Source organism: Astyanax mexicanus, chromosome 3 (genome assembly GCF_023375975.1).
Source record: "Astyanax mexicanus isolate ESR-SI-001 chromosome 3, AstMex3_surface, whole genome shotgun sequence".
In the NCBI taxonomy this organism is placed as follows: Eukaryota; Metazoa; Chordata; class Actinopteri; order Characiformes; family Acestrorhamphidae; genus Astyanax; species Astyanax mexicanus.
The window spans coordinates 18,344,417-18,352,964 of NC_064410.1; the positions used below are offsets into that span (position 1 = coordinate 18,344,417).

At 36.5% G+C, this 8,548-nt stretch overlaps 1 long non-coding RNA gene across 1 annotated transcript; it reads left to right on the top strand.

The window, feature by feature from the left end:
• Positions 1-1,731: 1,731 nt before the first annotated feature.
• On the top strand, positions 1,732-4,034 carry LOC125799443 (uncharacterized). Its single transcript, XR_007438406.1, has 3 exons — positions 1,732-2,746; positions 3,866-3,901; positions 3,982-4,034. It is a non-coding gene; the product is annotated as an uncharacterized LOC125799443 (long non-coding RNA).
• The last annotated feature ends 4,514 nt before the right edge of the window (positions 4,035-8,548 follow it).

Here is an 8,548-nt window from a genome sequence, read left to right on the forward strand (position 1 = left end):
CTTCTTCATGTTCTCCTTTCTGCTCTGCTGCTTCTTGTCTTTCATCTCCATGCTGCCAGCGATAGTGTGAGAGTGTGTGAGAGAGTGTGTGTGTGTGTGTGTGTGTGTGTAGCCTTAAGCTTTACTGAAGCATCAATATTTATGTGAGCTCTTGTGGTGTCCAGGGAGCTGACCTTGTGTTTTTAATGGAGTCGGAGCAGTTGGAGCCTCTTTTCTGACCACGCTGCCCTTTCATCCACACCATCCCCACAGAGAGAAAAAGAGAGAGGGCGAAAGAGAGGAAGAAAAGAAAGAAGAGGGTGGGGGAGACAAGGGGAAGGAGATAGTTAGAGGGAGGAAAAAAGGGGGGTTAATAGGGGGAGAAGTAGAGGTGATATTTGAAACAGTCATAAAAATTCTCCAAAAGTTGCTCCAAGTTCTCTAAGCGATGCCATGAATCAGGGGTGTTCAAACTTTTACCAGATTATACCAGGTCCTACATCCCTTTCTACACATACAGTGGTATGAAGTTTGGGCACACCTGATAATTGTCATGATTTTTCCTTTATAAATCATTGGTTGTTTAGATCAGCAATTTCAGTTAAATATAGCATATAGCAGATGAACTAAGTGGTATTTGAGAAGTATAATGAAGTTTATAGGATTTACAGCAAGTGTGTAATAATTCTTTAAACTAAATTAAGCAGGTGCATAAATTTAGGCATCCTAACATAAAAATCACATCAATATTTAGAGGGTCCTTTAGCAGAAATAACAGCCTCTAAATGCTTCCTATAGCTTCCAATGAGAGTCTGGCTTCTGGTTAAAGGTATTTTAGATCATTCTTCTTTACAAAACATCTCCAGTTCAGTCAGGTTTGATGGTTTCTGATCATGAACAGCCCGCTTTAAATCACACCACAGGTTTTCAATAATATTCAGGTCTGGGGTCTGAGATGATCATTCCAGAATGTTGTAATTGTTCCTCTGCATGAAAGCTTTAGTAGTTGTCTTGTTAAAGTATCCAGCCCCAGAGCAACTTTAACTTTCTCACTGATTCTCAAATGTTGTTCACAAGAATCTGCTGATATTGACTGGAATCCATGAGATCCTCAACTTTAACAAGATTCCCAGTACCTGCACTGATGACACAGCCACACAGCATGATGAAACACCACCACATTTTACTGCTGGCAGCAAGTGTTTTTCTTGGAATGCTGTGTTCTTTTTCCACCATACATACTATCCTCCAAATAACTTAATTTTAGTTTCATTAGTCGCCAGCACCTGATTCCAAAATGAAGCTGAGAGTTTGAGAGTTGTGTTTTGAGGTTCCCATGTTTCCATTCTTCAGAGAAGATGCAAAGAGGAAAAACACCTTAACCTTTTCTGATAATTGGATTCACCTGTGTATATAGGTCAAGGGTTAATGAGCTTACCAAATAAAATGTGTGTTTCAAATAGTTAGTGGTAAATGTATTCAAATCAATAAAATAACAAGGGTTCCAAAATGTATGATTTATAAAGAGAAATCCTGAAAATTATCTGGGGTTGCCTAAACATCACTGTATAATATTTAGGAATTATCCAAAAATTGTATCCAAAATATCAACAAAAAATGTACAGAACAATTATTTATATTATATGCATAACTGTAACAGAATAAGAAATGAGTAAAATGTGTGATTATGCTTTTTTTTTTTTGCAGTGCGCTCAGTCACTAAATTTTAGTGTAAAACTAATTGGACTTAATGTACATAATGCAATGTAACACACCTGATATTTAGTCTAAGCTCACTAAATGCCATTCTGTAAATTAATTTGCATTTCAATCAGAGAAACTAACAGCTCTTTATGTAAGATCAAGTCCATAACACAGTGCTGCGAAGTAAAATAAGAGAAAACTGAAGAGCAACTGTTGGCCTCGTATAATGTAGTCTTAAACGTAAAGCTGAGGGCCAATACAAATCTGTCCGAAGGCCACATTTGGCTCTGAGCCAGACTTCAGACTTTTTTTTTCTGCCATAGAAGAATATCTTTAGTTCCATAAAGAACAATGTTTTTAAAATAGATGTGTGTGAGTGAAAAGAACCTTTAAATTGGTTTTAAAAAACCCTTTGCATCTCATATAAGGTTCTTTTTATTCACACCTATATTAAAACATGTTTCCTTTTGTAAATGGTTAATTTATGGCTTCACTTAAAGAACTAGTTGAAGCACCTGAGTGGTTTAATGCTTGGTTGGGTTTCTATAGTGTGTGTATTAGCGTTAGTGTGTGCTCGGTTCTGAACATACTATTCAGTGCTGTTTTAAAACAAAGAAGATGGTTATGGAAGTAAAACAGTGTCACCAGATTTTGAATTTTAAAAGCACTTGAATATTTAGCACTGACTTATTTTACATTGAATTATTGCATGTGATTTTTTTTTGCCTCTGAATTAAACACTTTAATTTTTCAGTATATCATTTTCACTTATTTTATTTTAATGTAAAAAAATTCAAAAGCAAAAATTCAAGTTTTAAAAATTCAATTAAAATAAATTCAGGTTGCTCAAATTCGACCTGTCAAATTCGACTGCTAAAATACAACGCTCAAAATTCGCTGTCAACATCCGGGACACACAGGATGAGCAATCGATTCAGTCTTCAATCGAGCCAACAACCAGCCAATCACATCACGCTCCGAAGATCACGTGACAGGTAGCGCCTCAGTACAGCAGAGCCGCTCAACGCGGCTCACAGCCCCCTCCGCTGCTGCTCTCGAGAAGGTGAGTGTAAAACAGCTGAAAACAGGGCATTTACCTCACCACTGTGACCATGTAATATCACTTAAACGGTGTAGAAATCATCACTTTAACCACGGTTTGCTCTGTGGTTTGTAAACATATTAAATTAAGATAGATATCCAGATATACCTTGTTAAACTAACTAAATAAATAAATAAAGCTCCTCTGTTCATTTCAGAAAGAGCTTCAAACACGAACACTAGATCAATTATTTATAAATACAGCCAGACTGTGGAAGATAATTACTACTGTAGAATCTGAGATAGTAACTTAGTTAGCTAAATTATAGCTACCTATCTTGCTAGTTAGCTGTGGGACTGTGCGATTATAGACAAGATACTACCTAGTTAGCGGTTTGTTTAGCAATACCTTATTTACACTTTGCTGCAAAGTATGTTGCTTAGTGTACTGGCCACTGTCTAAATAAATATATTAAGCTATATTACACTTACTATACCCCTCTCAGGCCGGTCCTCTCATTAAATAAAGGAGATTTATTAGAATTGCTTTTTGTCTCTTTACTAACTAATTCAACAGAGATAATTTAATTTATTTAATTTAATAATTTATGATATTGATTTTAATGCTTATATTTAATATATATTTTATAAATTTGTTAACAATTCAACTCAGGCTTTAACTGAGGATATCAACAGTAAATAATAGTCCTAAAATGCTTGTGTAATTAAGATACAGCATGATTAGTCCTGTTTACTAGTGCATCTCAATAGTGAAAAATATATATTTGTGTTTAATATCGTTCAGTAAACGGTCACATTTAACTTTTTTTTATTTTAAGTTTAAACTACATATTCTAGTAAACTGGGTTAAGGTTAGGACAGTAATTCTGGTTTAATGAACTTTTAGCCAGGTAAAATGATTTGGAATATGTCACTTTACATGTAGTGTAATGTATAATTTCTGTTAAATTATGATATTCTCATGATCTTCAGATTTTCTGAGATGCATTAGTAATTGGTTTGTGCCAAAACCAATGCAATAATAATTGCAAAAATATTTTAAATAAATGAAGTAAATACTGAATCCAAACAACACCAAGTTTAACACAGTCATAATTCTTGTCTTCATTTTCTTAAACAGGATATTTTCTCCCAGAAAAAGAAAGGATAATAAAAGGTAGGTAATGTTCTTAAAATGTTTAATTATATTCATGTATCAAATGCAGTAATTTTTCAAGTTTCTTTTGTATTCCACAGGTTTCCTTTCTCCAAACTTTTAAAGAACAAATAAAGAAATCCAATTTCATGCAGTCTGTGCTGTGTTTATTTGATTTATTTACATGTGCCATGTTCTGTTTTTCTTTAGTTGTTTACATGTGTTCTGTATTTTTTTTTTTTTTGTATGTTTTAGGCAGCCTCCCTATATTCTGGCACATCATATCATGTTCATCTTGTTTGTATAAATAATAAAAGCTGTTGCAAATAATGTGGTTCCTATTCATAATCCAAATAATTCTGCATAAAATCTTCAAGTGGTGACTTTAGAATATGGACAGATCTTTGTATTCTTTGACTTCGTTCTTTTCGTGGTGAACTCTGCATAGCTGCCAGCTGAAACTTCTTCATCTTCTTTTCAACCTTAAATAAAAACATCAGATTCACTTTTAGCGACAGCATTTACAAAATGTGATAATTATTATTAACATAAAACATTTAATAAATATTACTAATAATACTCTCTCATGGGTTGCAATATTTGATTCTCCTTTATTAACATGACCTAAATATAAATAAAAATGTATAAAAGACATCACTAATAAATATTGCACTGATTACAAATTAGATAATGCCCACACATACATCTAGACCTAGTTACCAGCCTGAGAGGTATATAGTAACTGTAATAAATCTCCTTTATTTAATGAGAGGACCGGCCTGAGAGGGGTGCAGTAAGTGTAATATAGCTCAATATATTTATTTAGACAGTGGCCAGTACACTAAGCAAAATACTTTGCAGCAAAGTGTAAATAAGGTATTGCTAAACAAACAGCTAACTGGGTAGTATCTTGTCTATAATCGCACAGTCCCACAGCTAACTAGCAAGATAGGTAGCTATAATTTAGCTAACTAAGTTACTATCTCAGATTCTACAGTAGTAATTATCTTCCACACAGTCTGGCTGTATTTATAAATAATTGATCTAGTGTTCGTGTTTGAAGCGCTTTCTGAAATGAACAGAGGAGCTTTATTTATTTATTTAGTTAGTTTAACAAGGTATATCTGGATATCTATCTTAATTCAATATGTTTACAAACCACAGAGCAAACCGTGGTTAAAGTGATGATTTCTACACCGTTTAAGTGATATTACATGGCCACAGTGGTGAGGTAAATGCCCTGTTTTCAGCTGTTTCACTCTCACCTTCTCGAGAGCAGCAGCAGAGGGGGCTGTGAGCTGCTCTGCTGTACTGAGGCGCTACCTGTCACGTGATCTTCGGAGCGTGATGTGATTGGCTGGTTGTTGGCTCGATTGAAGACTGAATCGATTGCTCATCCTGTGTGTCCCGGATGTTGACAGCGAATTTTGAGCGTTGTATTTTAGCAGTTGAATTTGACAGGTCGAATTTGAGCAACCTGAATTTATTTTAATTGAATGTTTAAAACTTGAATTTTTGCTTTTGAATTTTTTTTACATTAAAATAAAATAAGTGAAAATGATATACTGAAAAATTAAAGTGTTTAATTCAGAGGCAAAAAAAATCACATGCAATAATTCAATGTAAAATAATTCAGTGCTAAATATTCAAGTGCTTTTAAAATTCAAAATCTGGTGACACTGTTTTACTTCCATAGATGGTGCGATTCTCCTGATAATAAAACAGAGCATTTGGGTGATGAGATTGACTCCACACTTGAGACTCTAACAAAAAATGTTTATTTACCTTCTGAGAACTCTCCTCAGTTCTGTCAGCTGGGCAGTAATATTGAGTAATTGCACACTGAAGACACTAGATGGCGCTTTGAACACAGTGCTTAACACAAAGAATCAAAACTTGTTTTGGGATAAAATAATAAAATAGTCTATTTTTCTGGATCTGTTGACCCATTTTTGGAACTCCAGATTTTTCACCTTTTAATCTCGTACTGAAACTTTTATCCATGCTTGAGGTGTGTATTTTACCTATGGGCTGGACTAGAGAAGCTTAAAAACAAATGCTGCTTTTTTTCTTATAGCGTCTTCATCGTGTATTGTGGTTTGCTTTTCTATCTCCCCAGAACCCTGAGAGAAAGGGCAGAAAGGGGCTGTTGTGAGAAGGATCTTGCTGTTCTCTGGAGGATTTCTGCCTGTAGCTCGTAGCTCCCAGCTGAGTCAGGCTCAGACACTGCAGCTTCTGTACTGCTTCAGATTCCTGAAAGATTTATTGTGCGTCATTTGTGGACTTGGTTTAGCAGCTGTAATGTGCTATGCTTTAATTGAAGAGGCTCATAAAGGCAGATTTATGAAAGATCTCAGCTTGATGAAGGAGGTGTCTGTGTGCTGGAGGGCTGGAGAACCGCAGAGCTTTTAGTTCCTCCCTGCTTTAACATGCCTCATATAACAAATATCATGTATCATATATCATATCAGCAACCCTTCATGAAGTGCAGTCAGCAGAGATATAGCAGGAAATCCAATCATTAATATACAGTACAAAAGAAACCACTGAGCAGGAGGTTCTAGTGTGATGATTTGGTGCTGTACAAAGAAAAAAGCTTCCCTGTACTACTGTCACTCTTAACAATAAAGGTTTTTGAGCAATGCATACCGAAATGTCTATATATGTGTATATATGTAAAGTCTCTCTCACATAATAAATATTGAATTCTGTACTAAATCTAATATAATGTTATTGTTTTATCTTATTCTCCTTTAGAGAATTGTCTTGTGATATAAAGAGTATTGCAGAATCACAGTATCATGATATGATTGTTATTGCAAACATCATATCGCAATAATATATTTTAAGCTGCCCTGCGTTTCTGTTTTAAGGAGCAGTAAAGTAAGCCACTCTGCTGAAGTTCTCCGGCACTGAGACTGGAGCAGTATTAGCATTAGCTATTAACCGCGCTAAGCGCTAGCTCTTTTAGAGGTTCAGAGGTGAGTATTATCGGCCTGTAGCCTGCTGCTAACCTCAGCTAGCACTGCTGGAGCAGTATTTGCATTAGCCTCTAACCGCACTTAGCTGTTGCTCTTTCACCATTCAGAGGTAAATATTATCTGCCTGTAGCCTGCTGCTAATCCTAGTTAGCGCTGCTGGAGTATCATTAGCCGCTAACTGTGCTAAGTGCTAGCTCTTCTGTCATTCAGAGGTAAGTATTATCAGTCTGTAGCCTACTGCTAACCCCAGCAAGCACTAATGGAGCAGCATTAGCAGCAAGCGCTAGTGGTTAGCTGCTAATGCTACAGCACCCAGACTTAGTGGAAATCTGGAAATCTAAGCTGTAGATCTGTAAATAAACAGAAGCGCTTTATTAACCCAAATAAACAGTTTTCAGGAAATCTGTGTAGATTAACATCCAGAGCTCTTTCTGTTTTGTTTTTCTTTTCGAAATTACAGTTTTGCTTACCTAGTTTAGCCTAGCTGCGTTACTAGTGTTGCATAATGCACATTATAATCCTGTGCGCCATATGTATGAAAAAAGGACAGAAAATAGACGTTTATTCATAGTGCGCCTTATAATTCAATGCACCTTATAGTGTGAAAAATATGATTTTTCTAAAAATCGCTTTTTACAAAACCAAACCTTTATTTTATATATACAAAAATAAGGTTATATGAGATTTGCAAATTATTGCATTCAGCTTTTATTTACGATTTACACAACTTTTTGTACTCATTGCCTTTTCTAAGAGCACTAGGCCCAAACCTTTTGAGCAGTAGTCTCTGTGCTATTTTAAATGGCTTTATTGAGAAACACAGTGCATCTCAGGTGTGTGTGTGTGTGTGCTGGTGTGACAGGAGGACTGGGCCATTATATCTTCATCTGAGTGTCTGGAGCAGTGCGAGCGTGACTGTCTCTCTGTACTGTACGTCTTTTGAAGTGTAAATTCCGCTGCAGATGCGTTGAGGTTTTCTGAAGGGTGTTGGGGGTGGAGGTGTTTGGAGCTTTGGGATGGAGCGCCTGCTTGTATCCGTGCGGCGATGAGGGGAGATAAAAGAGATGGGAATGTAGCTGCCGAGGCTGAGAACAAAAGAGCGGCACGGGCGGCGGTGACAGTCGATACCTACCCAAACACACACTCCAGCAGCATTACAGATGCAGGAAAACATGCACCTGATCCTCCTGGAGCATCCTGTGGTCTGCGGTCTGTGTGCAGCAGCCCTCACTCACGCTAAAAATGATTTCTGGGTTAGTGTTTATAATTTGCAGGCATCAGGGAGCCCCTGTTGAAAGTGAAAGACAAACATAAAATAGCACATAATTGTGAAGTGAAATGAAAATGATACATAGTTTTTAACACCCTATATCAATACTTTGTAGAGCCAAACAATGGTAAGCTTGTTGCCACTATTCCATAAAGGCCAAATTTGAGCACAAGCAGACAGATTTGCCCACCTGAGCTGTGGATTTCTGCAGCTCCTCCAGAGTGACCATTGGCCTCTTGGCTGCTTCTCTGACCTATGCTCTCCTTGCTTGATCTGTCAGTTTGGGTTTGGGTGGACGGCTTGGTGTCTATGTAGGTTTGCAGTTGTATAATCATTTTTCCATTTTTGGATGATTCATTGAACAATGATCACTGGGATGCTTTATAACCTGACCTTGCTTTAAACTTCTCCACAACT